This window comes from Cygnus olor, chromosome 2 (genome assembly GCF_009769625.2).
Source record: "Cygnus olor isolate bCygOlo1 chromosome 2, bCygOlo1.pri.v2, whole genome shotgun sequence".
Taxonomy (NCBI): Eukaryota; Metazoa; Chordata; class Aves; order Anseriformes; family Anatidae; genus Cygnus; species Cygnus olor.
Genome location: NC_049170.1, coordinates 85,243,181 through 85,267,259, shown reverse-complemented (window position 1 = coordinate 85,267,259; position 24,079 = coordinate 85,243,181). Strand labels below are relative to the sequence as shown.

The following is a 24,079-nucleotide window of genomic DNA, read 5'->3' as shown; positions in this document are numbered from 1 at the left end:
TAGACACATGCTGAATATCAAAACTCATTTAAATCTTGTTTACAAAAAAAAAAATAGTTTTTACTATAGTGATTAATCCTGTGGTTCCTGTCAAATGCACAAATAAAAGCTATACCTCTTTATAGTATAATTACTTAGAGATAAATCCCTTATTTTAAATAGCTTTAGAAAAACAATTTGTGTATCTCTCATATACACAATTAGATTAGAGCAATAGCTCAAAGATCACCTCATTAAACATCACGATGAAACTGGAGGCTATATAGTTCTTCAATGAAAAAAATCCAAGCATATACTATCGTGTCTCATCACTGGACCCAGCAATCCAGACTGTTTGCTATGCAACAGACTAAGTCCTTCTAATTTGTATTCTTATAAAGTGAGACTCAGCCTCAATTAACAAACTGATTACCAAGTTACTTCAACTTTTTTTTTTTCTGAAATTGTTGCCATTCATTTCTGCAGTGGCATGAATTTTAAAATCTGCAAGAGGCAGTCACCCATCAGCTGTCATTGACTAACGCAGTTAAAAATCAATCCTTAAATTCATAGTGACATCCTGCCAAAAGCCTGCCAATATCTGTAGCTGATGGTGACAACTCATAAAAGAAGAATCCACCAAAGCTAGTTCTCCAGCGTAGCTCAAGGAGCTGCGATAATTGGGATTTACATGAAGGAAGCTTTCAAGAACAGTGGCCTGAATGAAGCAAGTCTGTAATGGGATCTCAGATCTCAATTATACCAGAGGCACATCTGCTTCTTCAATGGGGCAGAGTGCTAGTGGATGGCAGGATCCTTGAGCAAGCACCAGCCAACCCAGTCTGTCCACACAGAACAGCAGCATAGAGGCAAGAGTAAAGGCCGTCATATCAGCACAACATAGGCCCAAATTTCATCAAAAACACAGTCCCCTCTCCCCCAATCCCTTTTTCACCTCTAGTTTTCTTCCCCTCACAGCCAACCTCCCAGAGCAGTCATCCAGAGCACGTGCCCCAGCACATTGCTTGGAATGTTCACAGAGCTGTGATTTTCGGTCTGGCAATTAGAAGTCAGTTTGAGGAGGAGGAGGGAGGGATCCTCTTCCTCAGACAGAGCCTAAGAGCTAACACAGCCTTTCCTTTACAAAATAACTTCAATGGAAAAAAAAATAAAATGAAATGGTAATCACTGCTTGCAAATAAAGCTCCAAGAAGTGGAGAAAGCTGGAAGGAAAACCAGAGGAAGTTTAGCAGCCAAAGGGAAAAAGTAAAGTGAGAGCAAAGTGAGAAAATGGGCCAGGAGAAGGCAGAAGCAATAGCTAGTGCAGGAAAAGAAATGGAGAGGGATGAACTGTAGCTGCTCAAGGATCCATGCACACACCTCTACATTTCTTCTCCCTTCTGTCTGTAGCACTCTTTCCTACTTAGCTGATACAAATATTGGCAAACCATGTGCATTTTCTTAGGGCACAAAGGATGGCCAACACCATCAATATGGCATATAACACAAACTGTTCTGCAGTAAGAAAAGGGAGAACATGTCTCTTATAAGCTCACTTAGTTGTACTGTATGCACAGGTACCGCAAGTAACAGCAGTTCAGTAGACAGTTCTTGCCACAGGATCCTGTCAATTTTGAAAAAAAATTGCACAGCTTTGCAAAGGGATTGGGCAGACCCACAGAAACAGGACCCACAGATGGCTGTTAAATACCTAGGCACTCCCACGTGGCAGTGACCGCTACTGGAACAGTATTTGGGAAAAGTCCCACTTGCAGGGTGCCTGGTTCCCTCACCCTTCCCTAGCCATGTGCTGCTTGCTCCTGCCAGGGACCAGGTGCGGGGCTAGATCCATCTAGGCTCTGCAAAAGATCTGAGCTCTGCTCTGTACAACATTCACAGGTTGCATTTTACCAACTTGTATTGCCACATGTTACACACAAGTCAGTATTTATACATTATTTATGAAGCCTAGTGAAAAATGAACGTGTCCAACTGTAAAACAAAGAAAAAAAGCCATTGCATCGCTTTTTTCAAATCGTTGTACTACCCGTGCCTGAGTTGTGACCGCAAGAAGAAACAGCATCCAGAATAGCCAGTCCACTGCATTTTTTCCTGAATATTCCCTCACCCATCTATTAGGAAGCTCTACAGTTTGGAAAGCTCTCTGCTGGTTACAGCTGAGTCAGCAAAGGCCTCAACATCAGCATTCTCACATAGGCATTAACTGGAGTTTCTTGCAACTGTCATCCTTCACAAAACACAATATAAAATTAAACTTCATAAGTTTCTATCACTTCAGCCAGCAATGCTGTTAGTGGTCCTTACAAAAATGCTTTCTAAATATCTCTGGCATGCTCCTGAGAGAAAATAAAATATAAAGCTGTGGGCTAAAAAAAAATTTAAAGCAACATATACTTGCAGAGACTTCGTAATGCTGCCCTTGAAAGAAGGTGTTTTACACTACATACTTCTACACCTCAATAAATGAAAATTATTTGTGAAAAATCTTTTTTACTCATTAAACTTGAGTGTAATAAAAGGAAGCCAGTTCACCACACTGAACAGATATTACAGCAAGAAAAGCAAACGACCAGAAGCGTAAAGTATTTTTAACATTTATTTTCACCATATTTGCTAGCCAATGCAGTCTCAGTTTATGGCATTGCTTTTTCCTTTGTTTTAAGCTACATAACTACATCTATTTCACAAAACTAATTAAATACTTTGGAGAAGTGCAGAAAATGCTTTGATTTAGATGGAAACTACTGCAATGATGACATTTCATGAACAGCCTTCAAACTCTTATCCTTTCCCTATCTTTACAGTGAACTTACTTGTTGCAACATTTTGATAAAAAAGCATCCATGCTCCCTGTATATGGGAGCCACAGAAAAAGTGAATTTTGAGGTATCTCTACTGGGAATTGGTAATCTATACTTGACCACAGTCATAACGGTGAGGCTGTGACTGTTACTTTGCATAACCAATATACTGACCCTTCACTATAATTTATATATCATATAATTATCATTATGATACATAATTTATTTATGTATATAAAACTCTTAAATCACAAAAGCTCATGCTTTTAAATCTGGACACGTGTCTTGCCTTCTACCATGACCATTACCCAGATATAGGTATGATGCAGGAAATAAGTTTAGTTTAGGATGCTTTGTCATATTCTCCTTTTTCCCTCACATTGTTGTAAATCATCTTGTACAATTAACTACAAAAAAAAAAGTTTAAAAACATGACTTAATTGAATAAAAGGTGGTAGTTCATGATTGAGATGAATTCCATGCAACAGAGCAGCAGAAGACAATGCCCTAAGATAATCACAGGAAAATATTTAGCTGGAAAGAGGGTATTTTTTAATCAGCCAATAGGAGAATGAGAAAGGTAAAGGTAAAACAAAATGCACGTAAGATCTTGAAGGTGTACAAAAAGTGGCTTTGACTGAAGATAGAAGAAAATCTGCTATTATGAGAGTAATGCAAGTTCAGCTGTTTCATTCTAGATAAGTTGGGAAAAGACAACACAGATTTGTGTTGCACTTACTGAATAATTAAGACAGAAGATCATATCGCATATTATCACAGCCATCTGGAAATACATTTTTTTATTTATAATTTATACAGGAAAAAATGTCAAAATTTGTACAAGGATGTGAAAAGAATACAGAAGGAAGCAACGTCAAATAGCTGTGTTTTTGTTTTTACTTTTAAAATTAATATCCAACTGAAAACAGTAGAATGTAAAGCCCAGGGGAAAAAAAAAAAAAAGTTCTCTACCATTTTATAAGTCACTGTATGAAAGTGCTTGATAGTACTTGGGAATTAGCTTTCATAAGGACTCACATTTCAAAATGTATTATATTAAATCACCAATCTAAAGAACAAAATTGTACTGCTAAAACAGAACTATTAGTGGATATTCTGCACATTAATACTAGGCAAACTTCCAAAATAAAGATTGTATTTAAGTAGTTACTACTTAAAAGAACTGCTGGATGAGCTCCAGAATGTCATGAAACAACTACTCTGACAGCCTGCTTCAGTCAAATAATTCAAGTGAACTTATTCTTCTGGTGGGCTCAATGCTGCAGTTTCTTTGTACCATTTTATAGAGCAATGGCTTTTAAACAAATTTTAGCAAATTTGTGGTTGTCACAGCTATGACAGCTGAAATACAATGGAATTGAATACACTTCTGTATGTTTAATCCACTCACCCCACACACCTCTTTGCAAATGCATTTCCCACCTCCTCTCAAGTCCTAGCCAACTGCCAGCCTTTGATTTGTTTCTTCCTGTCAATAACGAACACCGTCTCTCTTTACAGCAACAGCTTCAGTGATAGGAGGTTTTAGCTGACTGATATGAAGGAAAGGGAAAGCTCAGATATCACACTCCACATCACTGCTATGGAACACTTCTGTTCCCCATCTACTTGTTTATGTGCAACTCTTCTTTCAAAATAAGCACTCAAAATACAAAATTCATCTCACCAGGTGTCTGGATTCCTCCTTCAGTTCTTGGGCAGTTCTACTGCCAATAGAGACAGTACCCTATAGAGAATGCTTAAGCGGACTGAACCATCCAAAGTCTCTGCATTGGTTGTAGACAAAGTCTAGGGTAAGTAGGCTGCTATCCCACTTTCCTTGCTTTTTACCATTACCACTGCAAAGATTTATTTATTTATTTATTTTGTGCATCAACAAATGTTTTCCTACACACTTACATAGATGTAACACACAAATGAAAGTGCTGTTTAATGTTCAATCTAATCCCATGATTAATCTATAGGCAATAGTGCTCAAAGGGAACACACCTATTTTATTTTATTTTACCACAGTACATTTCTTCACTCTGAGGGTAGTGAGGCACTGGAACAGATTGCCCAGAGAAGCTGTGGATACCCCATACCTGTGTTTGAGGCCAGGTTGGATGGGGCTTTGTGTGACCTGGTCTGGTGGGAGGCGTCTTTGCCCATGGCAGGGGGTTGGAACTATATGATCTTTAACATCCTTTCCAACCCAAACCGTTCTGTGATTCACTGAACCCCCTATACTCTTCCATACTAAATTTTGCATTTAGATCTCTGTTACAAATGAGAACTGCACCAGAAAAAAAAAAAAAAAAAAAAAGCATAAATCCCTTTATGCCATGTTCAGTTGTGCTAATATCGCGACAATTCACAGACATCATGCAAACTTGTGTTTTTTTTTGTTTTGTTTTTGTTTTTTTTTTAAATAGGAACATTAAATATGTGACTAACAATACTGTCTTTTGAAGATGTCTGTCAGAAACACAGGAAACTCTGATAAAACTATCAGAATCCTAAAACAATTAAGTTCGAAAGGACAATATTGGCTTCAGCTAAGTTAAGCTGAAGTTAAGCTACCTTTTGGTAATTTTTCACTAAATCCTGAATCCAGAGGCAGATATTTTATACTTTCTGTGAAAGATCAAGTTCATAAAATCTTTCCTAAAATAAACTATGTGAAATTAAGCATAATGGAATCCTCTAATATTTTTCAAAGACCATTCTATAGCTATAAAGTTCAACCACAAGAGTCATCAAAAACAAAAGGTAAAAATCAAAATTAATACAATTAATACATGTAATGTATTATACATGTATACAACAGTCTCACAGATGATAGGAACATCCTTGTACATGTCTGAGCTTCCTAGCAATGTAAACTTGCTTATTTTTCTAGATTCTAAGATATGGTAAGACAGAAATAAATAAATAAATAAAATCCTTTTAAAGAGAATAAACCATAGCTGTATTTTCTTCCCTCAACATCACTGTTAAAAATGTAAGTTATTTGAACTTACTAAGTTCAAAGTCATTAAGTTATTTAAGTCCAAAATTATTTAAGTTATTTTAAAAATCTGTTTAAAAGGGAGTAAAACTTGATACAACAGAAATTACATACTAGCTTGTGGAATGCATCCATTGAAGCTGTCAAACAACAAATAAGATGATGTCAAATAACCTCAGGTTAAATGAGGAATGCCTCTTGACATATTTGTTCCTACACACAAAAGACACCTGTGAGTTTTCTTCAGAACACACATTGAGCTGTTCTGTACATTTGTATCTCAAAATAAATAAATGCATTCTATTTTTTTCTGAGACTGAAACCGTCTTTCTTTAAAAGTTTTTTTTTTTTTTAAACTTCTTCTACAAAGTTTTATCTAATTGTTAATGATGAATCTCTTTTTAATCATTTCTACTTAAGAGCTTTCAGGAAAAAATCTATTCCATAAGGTTATTTCACAAACTAACAATGTTGTGAAAATCCAATTTGTCTGGTGACATCTTTCCCAATGATTTCTCAGTGGCTGACAATTTCCATCAGTCAAGGACTAAATTACATGAAGTGTCACTGATGTCTTCATCATATCCAAAATCACTTTAGACTTCTGTAGCTTTGTAGCCATCATTTTTCATTTACCACTTTGGAATTTTATAAGCATACAGTAAGTATGCACGTATTGCATACATTGAGAAAATATCTTAGGCTCCTCCTTTTGAGGAATCTAAGATTCAGAGAGCTAATGTGTCAAAGTCACCTTGAGCTCATAAATAGAGATGTGTAGGATGACTATGTATTCCCTCAGATTTCTAAAAATAAAGGCACTGTTTCAGCTTTCTTAAACTGTTTTGCTTGCATCCAAATTTTTCTAGTACCCCCACAGGTGCGTAAGTGGAAATTTCCTGTCCCACCCACACAATACACTCACAGATGTCATAGCAATAGTCTGAGTAAAACTAGCTAGAAAACCTTTGGGAGCTCCCTCCCCACTGTGCCAGTTCACCATCAGGTAAGGCTGGACGACCTCTGGTCAGGAACACCCTTAGCTACTGTTGCTTAAAACCACCAAGATCTATTTCCAAAAGCTGCATAGTATGGCCAGCACCCCTACTACTACATCTTCATACCTTCACATTTTATGTGCCTCAAAAACAACACACACACACAGCACAGACAAGGGGTCCCTTTCCTTGGATGAACAAATAACCACAACACCGGCACACTGACCCGCCATAAGTACAGCCTCCACTTCACCTTGCTGCTTTGTTCATTCATCTTCTCCTGTCCCCAACAAGTCTACGTCCCTGTTCTAACACCCACACCACACCCTGACCAAAGACCCCAGCTCCCAGGCAGTCTAGATTTTCACAGTAGTCAATTGTAGCAGAGCCTAGTCCAACATCAGCTAATGATGACATGTCTCAGCACTGAGACCAATGCATTCACTCATGACTGGCACCATCTTCTCCCTCAAATCACGCCTTCTTCCAGATAGAAGTTGTCCTCCATTTTTAAGAACATTAAGAACATAAAATAAGAACATTAAGAACATTTAAGAACATAAGCATTTTTAAGAACACCATAACTGTTACATGTAGGAAGAAGAGAGGTGTACAGAACTTGTGCTCATTAAATCACAGTGCACCTCCTGCAACACAAAAATCTTCCCCTTTCTGCTCTCCCTCTCGCCCTCCACTGCAGTCGAGCTTCCTTCTCCCCTTCCCCCAAAACAATGTGGAGAGGCAATACAACACCCTGCTTCCACTGAGCCATAATGAGCTGGCTACTGGCTAACCCAGGCTATGAACCCACACCAGAAACATCATTTCGCATAAACTATGCCAGGTTCACACTCACTCCTCAGCAGCAAGGAGGATGGCACATATTTGAGTCCACCCCCTTAGTTCACCCTGAGATCCAGACCTGCCAGCCAATGCACTCATCACAAGCCAGACAAACCACCTTTCCCATTTCCTCAGGTATTCAAAGATTTGGCATATTACATTGGATACAAGTGGTGGCTGAGAAGGTTGAGTTAAAACACTGAGGAAAAAAAGGTCTCTGCATGACTCTAAGTCCACCACTACAGCATCACTTCCAAAAGAATCCAAAAAGCCATTGCCAAGTTCAGTTTTGGAAGACAACAGATCCCAAAGCATCTCCTCATGGGATCCATTAAAAGCATCTTCACACTTCATAGCTGAAACTTGGACTGAGACTTTTACAGATTTCTCAACTCCTTTTCATCACAGAGCCTTGGCAGGTAATGATGGGACCAGGCAGTGCCCATCACGCAGGGTATGTGGCAGTCATGGCATGTACCACATGTAAGTAAATAAACAAGAAAGCTAGGAGAACCTTATCCACGATGCTGTGAATTCTCCTGGAATAGCCCATTCCTTCTTGTGCCTAAATAGAGATGACCAGCTATGCCATGTGTGGGCACCACCTTCCACTATGCCCTAAGCAAGAGTGGAGCTCTAACTTGACTCCTCCAGCTCAGAGTGAAGGAGTGCATTACCCCCCATACAAATCAAGGCATACTGACACTTCTGCACTCAGCTGTAGGAGTCACGATAGATCTCAGTGCCTCTCCTTTCTGAGCCAACTAAAACCTCCTTTTGCTTGGGTATTCAGGACAGGGTATTAATTTAAACACAAACAAAATGCCAAGATATCTTTCCCTTCCTGTATTTGTCTTTATTTCTTCCCTCAGACTTTCACAGATACTGAGTATGCTCTTATTTCCTGCCACCTCTACCCTTCTGCTTTTCTATAAACGTGCTGCAGTTAAATTCCTTCTCCCTTGTTTACCAACTCTCTCCCTCAAAGACATTTGCATATTACTACAGAAGACATGATGTTAAATCTACTTTCAGAACAACAGTTCATGCATAAAGCTCTAGAAGGAAAAGCAACTAAAGGAAAATGACCGTGAAAAAGAACAAACAACTTTCTAATAGCCTCTGACAATGACAAGGCAAAACACAAGTACTATAAAATATCCCACAAATAAAGTCCAATTATACCCTGCCCCTTGGCTGTAAGTATGGTGTGGAAGAATGATCAAGTCAGAGCAGAAGAATGTCAGCTTACGTAGCAGTAGTGCAATGAGATGCAAGCATCATAGGCATCTCCCCTCTGCTATGAGAAAGGTCTATGGAATGGAATTGTTGGAACCCAAAATGAAGAGCCAAGAAAGAAAATGTTATGGATGCAAGGCCTTTCCACTGGGGCTCTTGTGTACTAATGAAACACAAAATTTGACCTAGAAATGGGCAGAGAGGAAAAAAGACCGGACACAACAAAGAAAACCAATAAACTACCTGACATTGTGTGTATTTGGACAGGTAAAAAAAATAATAAATTTAAATCAGTGTTAGGAAATACATAACTCAGAAAGACTTATGATGTGAATGACACTCAACTTCTCAAGGAGTAGTAACAAACTTTCTAGCATGCCATGTTTCTTATGTTCTACCTCAGCATGCTTCACCACTGAGAGACGATGGAACTTGCATGCTACTGTAGAGTCCTAAAAGTCTGGATGCAGCAACAGGTTCCTTCCATCCTTTCCTATCAGGCCAATTCTCTCCTCAGCTACATACCCCTTCCCCATGACGAGATAGCTGCAGGATGACCTAGCAAAGTATCTATATTGCTGAAGTCACCTTGATGCATTCTAGCTTTTAAATTGTTAACTTCTTTTAATATAAAAAATGTCATTTATCTTTTATTTGTTCAGTCACTACAGCCATATAGAATTCTACAACTAATCAATGCAGTTATAGATAAACACATCTTTTCTACATGGGAAATCCAGTTGAAATTTCACAGATCTTTGCTTTTTAAAGATACAAACCTATATTTACAATTTAACAAATTTATCATATAAAAAGTTATGAAAACAAATTGAAACATGGCTCTCACTGTGCAAAAATCTTTGCATACCTTCAATGCTCTGTAAATAAATCAAGCAGAGGTCATCTCAGCAGGTTAATCATAAACCATATTGCCAAGATACAGAGTTTGTACTAGCTAGGCTGTATTATCTAGTCCATAGATAAATAAGGTTTTCAATTTCCAGGGCTGTCAATCTTGCATGTTTTCCAGCAGTGGATTCCACCATATTTTATAAAAATGCAACCTGAAGCTGAGTGAAATATAATAATTCAAGCCACTTTCAGTGGTGTTGTGCAGAAGGGCTTCCAGAGCAAACAGATTATACACTCCTACACGCACACACACACAAAAAAAAACCTACCATGTGTACCATGTGTAGTAAAGCAAAACAAAAAAAAAACCTGTATCAACAGAGATGACTCAAAGGGTCTCAAAACTGTGCCCTTTTCTGCAAATTCTTTTTACGTTTTCAACAATTGAGACAAGGGAAAGCAACACATGAGATTTCAGGCAATTGAGATATACCTGGAATACTTGAAAATAGCATCTCAATTGCAGACAGACTGGTGGAGGTGCAGTTATGCCAGTGTGGAAAAGTTAAACCTTAGTCCTAATCAGAATTTTTATGGGGGGGGGGGGGGGGGGATTAAAATTATAAATCAAAGACCATTTAGTTTCACACCAGGTGTTAACACTCAGCTTCTAGATACCATTAATCCTGGAAACTTAACAATAGGCTTTAATGTGAAGACGCTCATTTTCTGTAGCAAGAAACAAAGGGTCTTTCCATTAGACACAATGACCTCATCCATCCCTCTCTGATCCTCCTTCACCTTCTATGCAGTCAAGTACAGTGCAATTCATCACTTCAGTAAAAAGCTGTTTGCAGCTCAGTGGCCTGCGATACGTTACATACCAGGCACAGGGCTTCTGAAAGAGAACGAAGCTCCTTCATTCCACCCAGAAATTGCTGTTGCTGCTTTGAAGCAATGCAGGTTACTTGTAACATAAAAACAACACCAACTACTACTACCACAAATGAGCCTTTCATTTTTGTGCTTCATTTGATGCAATTCTCTGAGCCTGGTCACAAAAGGGAACCTCCTGCCACCACACACACAGTGCTACAAGGAAAATACCAGGAAAGAGAGAAGTGTGAGGAAGGACACTCCTTCACCTGGATGAGCTCAAAGAATTAAATAGTTTGGGAAATGTCTGACCTAAGCAGTACTTTTAACTGGTAATAGCCTACATTATATTTCTCTTCCTTTTTTCTCTTGTAACTGCTCTTATTCTGCAATTCCCCTCCATTTATCCCAAACCTCACCCTTGTACCCCCTACTCTGGCACAAAAAATACTCTTTCCTCAGTACTCAGTATGTCACTATTTAAAACATCCACGTGTTCTTTGTCCTTAGAAATTCTGGCTATGTTTCCTAGAATTCTTCTGAGTCTCTATTTCATCTGCTTTATTCTTGTTTCTGCTACTATTTTAGCCAAATTATTCTTTACCAAAAGCCACTACTCTCCCTAAACCAATGAAAAAATATTGTTCTCCCCTTTCGTGTGTTTTTTTTTTTTTTTTTTTTTTTTTTTTTCCATTTTTATTTCCAGTACCCTCAGAAAACTTTCCAGAAGAAATATAGATACCAGTCCAGCAAATTTAAACACTCTTTATTACTGGTATGGATCCATCTATCTCAAGTCCATAAACCACTGACTGAAAAGCAAAGACATTTCTCTAATTTGCAGAACCTGGTTCTCATCCTGAGAAGTTTCAGTAGTTTCTCATATTTGCTTACCTCTTCCCATTTAACTCCTTCAATTCAATCTAGCTATTTTCCACTAATCTTCTCCCACGACCCTCTGTCTTCAGCACCTCTATCAGTTTGGGACACTTCAACTGTTATTATTATGCAACTCTATCATTTTTATCCTTGCCCTGCTGATCATCAAAATATAACTCCAATATTTTGCCTCTCCTATTAATATGCAAACACAAAAGTATCTTTGAGTTTAGCACTCTTCTCATTCTCTTTATACTCTCTCTAGGCTTACCCACTTCACCTTGCTTATCTCGCCCCGTAAAGTCCACCATCTCTACCCAGAAATGAGTGCCACTAGGAGATAGTAGTGAGAAAAGGTGGTGGTGGTTTTTTTGTTGTTGTTGTTGCTAATTCCTCCCTCATTGACATGCAGTACAGACTCTACAGGGAATGCAGTCAGGAAAAAAAAAAAATAAAGATTTTTGGACTAGGAACTGAACTCTCAGTGAAACAGCTTGAACATATTAAGACTAATTGAATTGTAATTCATCAAGTGCCAAAATAAGCATTCATCTTACAGCAAGGGAAAAGTCTCTGAGTTCAGCGTAAGACCTCAAATTACATAACAGCTTAATATTTTTAAAATTCATTCTAACAACATAGTTCCTTTCTGGGACTGCACCCTGCAACCTTACTATTTATAAAATAGTTCATCAGAACTGCCACAGCAGGCCGGGCTGCATGTTTAGCCTACGTGGAATGATCACACAGGCCTGCTACCCTGTCCCCAGGAACAGCCAAATACAGATGACCAGACAACAGTGAAAAACAGAGCAATTACGTGGAAATATTCTCCTCCTATCCACCCCCCAAAACACATAATGCACACCTTTCTACAATTCGCAGATGAGCAAGTGCCTTACCTAGAGGAAACACCTGTGTATGCTTCCCCTCTCCCTTTTCTAGCTTTGTTCAGCAGCTCTTTATAACCATGCAGTAGGCACAGCATCCTGTGCCAAGGAATTCCAGACCTGACTTGCACACTGTGCAAAGAAAATCTTTTCCTTGTTTTGAAAGTACTCCCTGCTTGTTTCACCTTATATCTCCTCCAATACAAAAATAAGGTGGCAGTGAATATTTATTTCCCATCCACATATCTCTTGATTTTATAGACCTGTGCCATTACCATCTGGCCAGCATCCCTTTTAAAACTGCAAGGCTCTCATCTACACTCTCAGTTGTTCTTGCACAGAAGCTGTCCGATGCCTTCTTCATTTTGCTGCCCTGACTTATTCTTGATGAGCTTTTCTCTTTCCAGTTTCACTCCACTTTTTCTGAGATAGAAGATCAGAACTGTCACCATATTTCAGACACAAATATCCTACAGATTAAGAATGGCCTAATGATATTTTGATCTCTGTCCTTTCAGAGCTACTTCTGACATAAATTCTCTTTTTGACAGACGATTTTTCCATTAAATTACTGCTTCTAATAGCAAGATCTCATTCTTGATATGCAAAGGCCACCCCAAAAAAGTTACCAACCTTGAATTTTGTCTACCATTTTAATGGTCACTTAGTCTTATAAGTTTCTTCTGCAGCGTTTCATTCTGCCCCCCCTTTTTACTTTCTTTTGCCTTGAATAAAGCAATATCTGAAAAAAACTTTGTCATCACCCCTCAGCTTCTGTTCCAAGCCACTTAGGAATCTAATGATCCCCCTATACAGAGATCTCTGTGGAAATCCACTGGTGATTTCCAGCTTCTATGAGAATTGATCACATTTTCTCCTGGTGTTTTGCTTCCAGTCTTTTAACCAATTATTTACACAGTTGGCACTCCTCCCACCAAACCTGTGCTTATCTAGATCCTTCAAAAACTTCTTGCAAGGACTTTGAATGCCTTCTCAAATATAAGTAAAGCAATACATCATAAAGTCTCTTTCATCTGCATTCCTGTTAAATCATCCAAAGGACTGCAGCAGTTTAGCAAGACTTGACTTCAAATCACAAAATTGCTGTTTGGGAGGGATCTCTGGGAGCCATCCAGTCCAACCTACTACTGAAAGCCACAAATAGAGCACGTAAGCTATATCTTTGTTCAGCTGAGACTTGAGAACCTCCATGAGGAGAGATCCATCCCCCTCTCCTGTACAGCTGTACTACCTTTCTATTGAAAAGGATTTTCCTGAAATGTCCAATCAGAACATTTCAATCTGTAACCTAAGCACGTTGACCCTCTCCTCCCGTTACATGGTTTGCTACTACTAAGAACACTGCAGATGCTCCATCATCTTTATAAGCACCCTTTCAAGTAGTTGAAGGCTAACATTAGCCTGCCTCTAAATCTCTTCATCATGATTTTGTTTAAAGAAATCAATGCTTTCCCTGTATCTCCATCATATTTATCTAGTGCCATTCCTAACACACCCACTAATCTATTTTTTTTCAATTAATCTACTCAAATTATACAAGAGGCTTACTGGTTTCTAGGTTCCCAGATTACATTTGAATGCTTTTTAAAATGTGGCATCAAATTAGGCATCTTCAAGTCTACTGCTGCTGTGACACTTTATAGAATCATTTAGGTTGGAAAAGACCTCTAAGATCAAGTCCAACCATTAACCTAGCACTGCCAAGTCTACCACTAAACCATGTCCTTAAGCACCACATCTACATGTCTTTTGAATACTTCCAGGGATGGCAACTTAACCATTTCTCTGGGCAGCCTACTCCAATGCTTTCAGTAAAAACAACCCTTTCAGTAAAGATTTTTTCCTAATATCCAACCTAAACCTCCCCAGCACAACTCAAGGCCACTTCCTCTTGTCCTATCACTTGGTGCCTGGGAGAAGAGACTGATCCTGACCCTGCTACAACCTCCTTTAACATAGCTGTAGAGAGCGATAAGGTCTCTCCTCAGCCTCTTCTTCTACAGGCTGAATAACCCCAGCTCCCTCAGCTGCTCTGCATAAGACTCATTCTCTAGACCCTTCATCAGATTCATTGCTCTTCTCTGGGCATGCTCCAGCACCTTCATGTCCTTCTTGTAGTGAGGGGCCAAAAACTGAACACAGTATTCGCGGTGCAGACAAGCCAAGTACAGGGGAAAAATCACTTCCTTATACTCCTGCTGGCCACACTATTTCTGATACAAGCAAGGATGCTGTTGGCCTCCTTGGCCACCTGAGCACACTCCTGGCTCACAATCAGACTGTTATCGACCAATACCCCCCAGGTCCCTTTCTGCCAGGCAGCTTTGCAGCCACTCTTCCCCCAGCCTGTAGCATTGTATAGGGTTGCTGTGCCCCAAGACCAGGACCCGGCGCTTCATACAGTTGGCCTCATCCCATCAGTCCAGCCTATCCAGATCCCTCTGCAGAGCCCCCCTACCCTCGGGCAGGTCAACACTCCCACATAAAGCAAGAGGCTGCACGTCACACTCTGTAGCTGGTCTATTTCACCCTTCAATTGCTTAAAAACTTGGGCAAGCTACATCTCGTCCTATCAAATTGGGAACATGCAATTTGTTCAAGTCTCTCCTAACAGACGTTTTCAGTTGATGAAGGCAATCTCATACGAGTTCCATAAGAAGTGCTCCAAAACAGGAACCACACCATACTTTTCAGTGGTGAATGCATACACACAAGAATTATTTAGCTTTCTACCATGACTTTATATTGGATCATTCATTTCATAATGTCTCTATATGCAAGCTGCACAAGGTCTTCAACAGGCTTCCTGGTACTGGTATATTTGAAAAAAAATATTATTAATTCCATTTTTTGCATGATAGGGTTTTTTTTGTTTGGTTAGTTGGTTGGTTTTTGTGTTTTGTTGTTTTTGGTTGTTTTTTTTTTTTTTTTAGGGGCGGGGTGTGTGTTTATTTTCCTCCTTTGAACACAGACAGCTTTTTGAAAAAAACTTCTTGCTTTTAATAGTCTCCTCTGCCTTGTCATTTAGCTATACAGGTTCCCTTCTCCTAAATCTTTTTTAGACAAATGGTCAGCATTTGTGTGCAGCCTTCAAAAGAGCATCCTGAAATAGTCTCTGCCACCTACGAATATTTTACTCTTAGAGCTGCCCTTTCAGTTTTTTCTTTAAACAAACATCCTCGTTTTTACATTTTCCCTTTTCAAAGTTAAGCCTATTTTAAGAGAGGTGAAAAAGAAAGAGAATTGCAGGTTCTGCTTTTTCTTGCTTTCTTCCCATTTCCTTGGCTTAGGGAGGAGAGAAAGGCAGAATACTTATAATGGTCTACAAAGTTGTGTCTCAGTCTTTTTCCAGGTAGTATCTTACAATCTCCCCATGACACCACCCACCCACTGAACAAAATGCAGTCTCTCACCTACCTTTTAGTCACCATCCCTCTGTAATCATCCACCAGCTCTGTCCTGTGTTTGTTAAGAGCCTAGCAGAGAGGGGTCCTGGGTCTACCTTGTAGTCTCCTAGGAGATAATGAAACAAAAAGAAATAAGTATTGAAGAGTAAGCTCATGGGCAATTCTCAGACATTTATAGCAGTAATAAAACACCTGTCTTTCAAGACAATAAATAAGAAATGTAAGGCACTGAACTGCACAATGGTAAACAGGAATCAAACAGAAAGAAGCAAGAAAAAAAATAATCCTTTAAAATAACCGGCAGCTTCAGTGGTGCTAAGAATGAGCGAAGAGGAACACTTATCAAAGAATTAACAAAATCCATGCGACGTGAATCTGAGAAAAATCCTCACTGTAAAAATCTTCCTTGGTGCCCTAACCACCACTAAAATTAAATATGCCTCAAACGTGGGCTGGGATCTTGGCCTAAGTGAAATTCATGACAACATCCAGGTGCGCGAAACTTTGGTGATCTTTCATCTTTCCATAAACCAGAAAGTTCAAGAGAAAAATGCAGTCGCTGTTTAATGTCTCAGAACTTAAGATCACTTCTTTAAAGTACCTAAACACTTCATCTCCCTAAGATGTTAATCCATTGTGAGAAACACAAAAACACAAAGACAATATAAACATTCAGAAAATGACCTCTTTTCTTAACTGGAACAAACAAACAAAAAAAATGGTACTACTGATCAACCAACGGCTATCTTGAATCAGCAAGACAGGAATCACACATCAGTTTCCTGCTCTCAACACCTCAACAAAAAGGTACTTCAGAAGTAAGAAACAGTAACAGACCATCTAATTTAAGCATTTGTTTCTTGATTGAGAATGCCTACAGCACAGAACAAATACACTAGCAATCAACAGTTCACCCTTGAACCTAACCAGAGGAATGAGGCAAAAAAGAGTCATTGTTCCACTATGTTTACTCACTTATATAAAGTGACTGTACTTGATGATTGAAAGTGCTTGCAATTTTTTTTCCCTGTGCTTTTCTGACCTATGAAAGTCTCAAGAAGTCTGCTGAATGCACACACAGTACTGCCTAAAAACATTGTATAACAGGGAAACATCACACATGCAGGAAGAACTCTCCAGGTTAAACAAGGAGGATCCACGTTCATGGTTACCATGCTAACTTTCTCACCAACCCCCTGCTCCCTATCACCAAGAACTTAAGGGTTTTATTATTTATTTTCTTTTAAATAGTGTATATTGTATGCGCACGCACACACCCCTCCATGAAATTCAGTGACCTCAAACTTTGCTGTAGAAGCTGCCAACAGCAAATATTTCTGGTGTCTCCATAACATAGGGATCAAGTGAAACTCAGTATGGAAATTCATTTCCAATTTCACAGTCCAAGGTGGTAGGTGAAACTTGCATTGCATCACTGTTTTATTTGCCTACCACTTTTCAGAAAGTCAAGGACAAATTTAAATCTTGGAAGGGGCCCAAGTTTTACTTTTTATATTACTATGTACCACAGAATACTTGAACACCTCAGTCCAACTACCTGCCATCCATACACATTGATGACAAAGTATTCCAAGACATTCACCCTGACAATTAATTAATTACAGGAGTTACCATACAGTAAGCTGTACAGACAACTACAAGCATCACATCTCTAAGACGCAGTGTGGTAGTGATTTATGTATTCACTCACTACACCAGAATGAGAAGCTGAATTGTTATGCTTTGAAACATTACAAAGAAAGCTATATACCTCAATTTTTCTAAACAAACCTGACAGTACTAGTGCCTTCTATACATGCTTTAGCCCACCCACTGTCCCCTTACCACTCATTTCAAGATTTATATTTCTACATAAAATCCTCAGATTTTATTTTAGAAAAACAAAAGCTTTAGCAAATTTATTTTTATTCTTAAGGAGTACGTAGACAGAACAGAAAACATAGTTTGAATTCACCTTAATGAATTAGGGAAAATATGCACACAGAGAAACAAACCAGTGAAGTCTGGATTTCTACAACTTCGTGTCTTGTTTCCTGTATACCTCTTGATATGGTAACCCTGATGTTCCTGTGGCTGGTGGCACCCTCATTTGACAAGGTATCGTATGTGTTGTGGGAAGAATGAGTACCAAGCTAATTGCTGCTGTTATTCTGAGTTAGCCTATACCAAACCAATCTGATAGGAATAGTAAATGAAGCCAAAACCAGAAGACTGACTGGAAGGGAAAAAAAAAAAAAAAAAAAAACTTTTTTTTTTTTAATTTGGAGGTATATAAGCAGGTTTAACTTTACTTTTCCTCTGTTTTAGCACCATTTGCTAAAGATGACAAACTAAGTTGACAGTGCTTTCTGCCTGTCTCCCACCCTTTCCTTTCAAATGAATTTTGAAAATGATGATCTGTTTCGACCAGACAAAAACTTCCATGAAAATGGCCAGGCAAGACAAGAGACAAGCTAACTTTCCAAACTGCTCTTCTTCCCTATCTGATAACAAACACTTGCACACATCAGGGAGGACTTAGCCATGGTACATTTGATTTGCCCAGCAGCATGCTAATTTAAAAAATAACAACAAAAGCACACTTTTTGTAAGTGGATAAACAAAACCATAGGTAAATACTAGTGGAAGTTCTCCAGAAATCTTCACTAAATTTACTGATAAATAGTAGTTGGAAGCAGCACTCCTATATGTTAGACTATGGGACTGGAGTAACTGGTGTGCCCAGCCAGCATGATAAAATCCAGTGGGGACACAGAGAAGGGTGCATACGTAGTTAACAGCCTCCATGGTAACACAGATGAGGGCACCACTCTCACGGCTGTCTAGGGTATTTGGAAAGTTATTTGACTACAGGCTGAACTCGCCTAGGTGCCCAGGATTTTACATAAGATGCAATGGCAGCTGTGGTTCACCTGGAAAGGCAGAAATGACACTAATAGGCATAGAAACACTTCTGCTCTGCACTGTTTCACCAGCCATCCTCGGCACCTGCTACGCAGACATCATAACCCAAATTAGAGCAGGTGGCATACGTGAGTTTTGCTGGTGATGGTGGGGCCATGTCAGCTGCACTTCTAGGGAGACAAGGGTACATTTCCACCCCATGTCAGTGCTCCCACCATCATGTACAGTAGAAGTAAACTTCAATTTGTCTAATAGTGTTTTAAGTAATACATAAACATATTGTGCTTTTGTTGCTAAATGGTAGCAGGAGAGAAATCATGTCAAAACTCTTCATACCAAACTGGGGATGGGAGAGACTATACGGATATCCTCCCCCCTCTTCCCCTCCTCCAAAACACACCTGCATAATGCAAATACATCCCACTTTCAGGGGTTGAATCAAGGATGAATGGTTAAGACAGCTGCTATATATAACCCTATGCTCCTTCTACAAAAACTAACATTTCACCTTCTAATGTAAGCTAGACAATATTACCACTTATCTCTCCCTCCAAGCTGAAGAGGTCCTCAGATAAGGAAAGTGGTCTCATTAAATCCAGCTTATTTGCTGGATTAAAGAATTGACATGGAAAGATTGCAATTATTAAGCTAAGGTGTAGTCATAAGGAGCATGAAATCAATAGAAATACTCTTCTGATGCTGCATTTCATGTATAAGTCTTTCAAACCACAGTATTCTTTTGAGCAAAGTAAAAACAAAACAAAAGTTGGGAATTCTTAGGAGGAAAAAAAAAGAACGAATGAAGGAATGAAAGAAAATCAGCAGTTTCCTGCTTGTCCCAGATGGAAGTATTTGAAACTTCACAGACGCGGCCCACCCAAACACATCCCATACAGACAGACACCTGTGGACACACATTCCAGAGCAGAATGAATGGATGGAGTGCTACAGCCACTCCCCTTTCATTCACCTGCAAAGCTGTGAAATATCTAGGTCTTCGAAGATGTGTCTTCTGATTCAACTCAGAAATCACATCCAGACAAAGAAGGAGCACTAACAGTACTTACTCAAGCTTTACTGTACTCTTGCCTTGATGGAACAAAGGCTCCAAGTCATTAAGGAACTTGAATGCCCGCACACACTCCCACGCGCAAATCACATTAGCAATAGATCTGACTCATCCAGAATCTGTCAGGCTTAACTCACACGCATAGTAAATCCAGCATAATCAGAACATGAGAGACTTGTAGCCCATATGAAGATCATCTCTGGAGAAAAGGAGATTAAAAAAAAAAATAAAAAAGGAATCCCACAGAACAGACTCATTGCAGGTGCTGTAACTCATGCAAAAGCTTTGGAGTAAGAACGCTGGTCATATTCTGCATGTCGATATGTACACTACTGGTCACTGTACCTTTTCTTCCAGTTTTTCCAAAAAGAAAAAACTTGATAAAGAAAATTAGATCCATGAATTACCCAAGTTTTTAACTCTAGTTACAGTAACACTTTATTCTCTACCAGGCCAAAATAAGAGTGAATGAAGAGAGATGAGTGCCAAAATGGGAAACGTATCGTTGACAGGGAAAGCATAGATCAGAGTGCACAAAGTCACCCATCAGCCAGAGTTTGCTGGTTGAAAATTATGAAGCAGAATGACATAACTTGTATTTGACTTTGCAGGGGTCTGTCTAATAACAGTCCATTAAAAGCTGCTGAACTTGCCCTACTTACTCTCTTTAACCCCATCTAGGTCAAAATGACAAGACATGTTAGTGTATATTTAAACTTTTAACAAACGATCAGATTTATAGTCCAAAAGCAGCACTTAGTTCTTGCCAAAAACCACCATGATTCCCAAAATAGTAATTTTTAGAGTATAGTACGTTATTAAGAATGTTGACAGAATGAACAGAATTACCCACTTTAAAACAGCAGAGATGGAGAAAAACAGTAATAAAGAAGAAATTATTGTGGTCTTACTCCCACTGAAGTCATATTTTTCATGAAGACTTCAAAAGGGGGGGAGGGGTTGGAGGGAAAGATGGCCTTTATCCAACTTTGTGCAAATCACACAACTGAGTATTTTTATTTGGGATAAATCAGGTTTGACACAACGCTGATCTCCTTGAGTTTGACAGTAAAACACGCTCTGAAAATATTTGCTCTTGTAGAGTGACACCATTTCTCATTGTGTTTTTCGAGCCTTTGACTGAAGTTTATAGGACATTTCAAATGTTCTCTTGACAGTGGCATTTGCTATCTAGATGCCACCAAACCCTTGGAGGGATTCCTGAATCTGGAGTTCATTGAAACAATATCCCAGATAACTTCTAGTTCTGGGATACTGACAACAGTAACGCCTTTTCAGCCAAATGGAGTTAGCACAGACTCCACGCAAGGCAGAAACTTAGCACAAAATGTGAAGTTTCAGGGCCAGAGAAATCTACTCTGTAATGAAACTCAATGTATAGAATTGTTAAACCCTGCAGGATAATGTGCATAAAATTTTGGGGGGAAGTAGGGGTGTTTTACAAGACTTAGATAAAAATCAATGTTTCTAGCACACTTTGGTGTCCTTAAGACAAAACACAACAGATAAATATACTTATTTTTAAATATTGTGGGAAGGAAACTCTGCAACAACCCTCTCAAGAAACCTTCTTTCTTCCTCAAAATGCATCACTGCACTGCTTCTAACCTGTAAGAAAATATTCTCGACTTTACTCCATCCATACTGATAAGAAAAATGGCCCATAGAATATAATGGTGTTCCTCTTTCAGAAGTCCACCAGGTAATGTCTCGTCCTATCTAACTGATTCTCAAACAGAAGTGTCTCACCCAAAACTGATGTTAGCATATAAACCTTACATGATGTCCAAGGAGATTTAAGTTCTTTGGTATCTATGTTAATTTATGTTGCTCCCTTTCTTTCATTAATCAGTATGCAGCTACTTTGCCCACATGTACACACTGGCACCAAAAAGGGTAAGTAAGTTAAGAAAGGTAAAACTAAAGGATAAAGTAAGATCCTTACTTTTATGTAAGTATAAGCTCCTTGAGCAAAGGCACCTTTAAATATGAAAATATTAAAAAATATATCACATTTTATCCAGCCTGTTGGAAAAAAAAGTGAATCTTGTCAAATTATGTTTTTTTGTTTGCTTGCTTCTTTTGGTTTCTATTTCTTTTTTTTTTTTTAATTCAAGTGAAGCTTAGATCACGGACACATTTTGGGGGGGGGGGGGGGAGTACACAGCCCTGAGGGAAGGGTATACCTGCTTTGATTTACTATTCTGAAAGACATTTTCTGTACTGCAGGATACCAGCTGGTATATTTCCTGTAGCGTACTCAATTCAGAGACATCTGCCTGCTAGTAGACCAAGGATGAAGCTTGGGGTTACAAGACCTGTAATTTATTCCTGGCTAAGCAACTGATTTGTGGTGCAGGTTCAAGAGCCTTGCTCTGTCCCTGTTTCACCATCATAAAATACAAAGATGACTTCTAGTATACACCAGTTTCCTTAAACAAAATGCAAATATATATATGTATATGTAGTGAACTGCACTGTAAAAACTGTAGCTCCAATTATAAGCTAACTCCTGAGTATAGTGGCAACTGCAGGAAAGCTTTATAGTTGCGCTGTCTTGGTCAGAGCCCAGCTGCCTTCTGGAGAAACAGGACTGAACAGATTCATGTAGGTACTGCAGATGCCACATAATAATGAGAACACTAATCCTGAATATTGCAGCTGCTGATAATGTCCATTGCCTAACAATGCAGAAAGTATCACATTCACCGTTGCCTTCAGCATGCACTGCTACAGATAAAGAAAAAAAAGGGGGGGAAGATATGTGGTCTGTAAGAAACCAAGATGATAGTCTAAAGAAAAAAATAGTGCATATAGCTTGAGGTTATGAGGAAAGCGCCTGCTAATATGCAGCAGGCTCCCTTAATTGTGCAGCTGAAGTAATAATACCCCAACAAAATACCATTAAAATGTGCAGTGTTTAACAACTGTGCCAATTTTCATGCATGTCAGTTTATTCCACAAGCTGGCTTATCCACTTTTAAAAGCTCCAAAATGATTTAAACAAATTATACCCACTACACTTTAAAGGTAGGAGACCATACTAAATCCTGGTTAAGTCTATTAATTTTAAGAGTGAAATATCAGGGAGAAAAATGGATTCACAGTGAACTTTTCCAAGTGGGGAGAGAGTTCTTAAATACTGCTGTGATTTTGTTTTTTGGTGTATCACATCAACAAGCTTCAGACAATTTCTGTTCTCATCCCAAATGTACTGGAATCATCTATGATATAAAAATAAGTGACAGAATTAACACATTTTTTAATTTACAGTGCTTTCAAAATCTTCCTTTTTTTTTTTTTGGCTTAGATTGTTCTCCTTCAGTAATGGATGCTTTCTCTTCTACCATCTCAACATGCTCGAGACAAAGGCAAAACTTAACGTATCTATCATCAGAGCCAGAACACACAGCATAGTCCATCTGCTACTGTAAATCTCAAACAGAGATGCTCCCCTCCTTTCCCCAGCAAGCTTGCTAGCTCTACTACTCTGTCTGCAGCATGAAGTCAAACACTGTGTTTTTTTTTTTCCCCCCCAAATCCCCTCTAGGTGGCTATAGCAAGGATACGCTGGTTGTGATCTAGAAGTGTTCCAAAACTTCTCAGAAATTTTCTTCCCCAGGGCCAAATGTTTTCCCCATCAGCAGTGAAAGCATCCAGTGCTTTGGCATTCTCCTAGCAGCCCATCCCTCCCTTTGCCACCCAACATGCACGCACACTCCCAGCTCCCTGGCTGCTCGCAGTGCTGAAACAATTACAAATGCCTCAGGCAAAGCAAAGATAAAGAGGAAAACACTTTAGTCCTGGGCATCATCCCAGTGAGGACACAATTTCCAAGCTCCTCCTCGACAGATTGTGTGTGTGCGTGCACGCGCGCCTGTATTTAGTACTAACAAAATTAAGGAAGGAGAAGAGTTTAATGTATGAGTAGGATCACTGTCAAGAATTTTATTACAACACCTTGTTATTCATAAAGTGTCATTAAAAGAAAACTTCTACCATCCTCTGTGGTATGCCAAGTTTAAAGCAGGCAGGAGACCCCAGAATTAGTCTGCAGTTTGCCCCCAGCTAACTTCTCTTTCACTGCCCTCCTTGCCTTCTACCCAGTATCTCCACTCCTTGCAGAACTTACACTTAGTTTCACGTGGCATATTGCATAATTTTTTTATATATATTTTATATATATATATATATATATATATATATATTTAAGGCTAAACCACTAAACTACAGCATGAAATACCAGAT

At 38.9% G+C, this 24,079-nt stretch overlaps 1 protein-coding gene across 6 annotated transcripts in view; it reads right to left on the bottom strand.

The window, feature by feature from the left end:
- The window catches only part of SEMA5A (semaphorin 5A), a 332,344-nt gene that overhangs the window by 235,785 nt on the left and 72,480 nt on the right, over positions 1-24,079 (bottom strand). For all 6 annotated transcript variants that reach the window (XM_040548220.1, XM_040548219.1, XM_040548221.1 and 3 more), the window contains exon 2: positions 15,827-15,922. The gene's annotated coding sequence lies outside the window, so the exon portion shown is untranslated. The remainder of the gene's footprint in view (positions 1-15,826; positions 15,923-24,079) is intronic.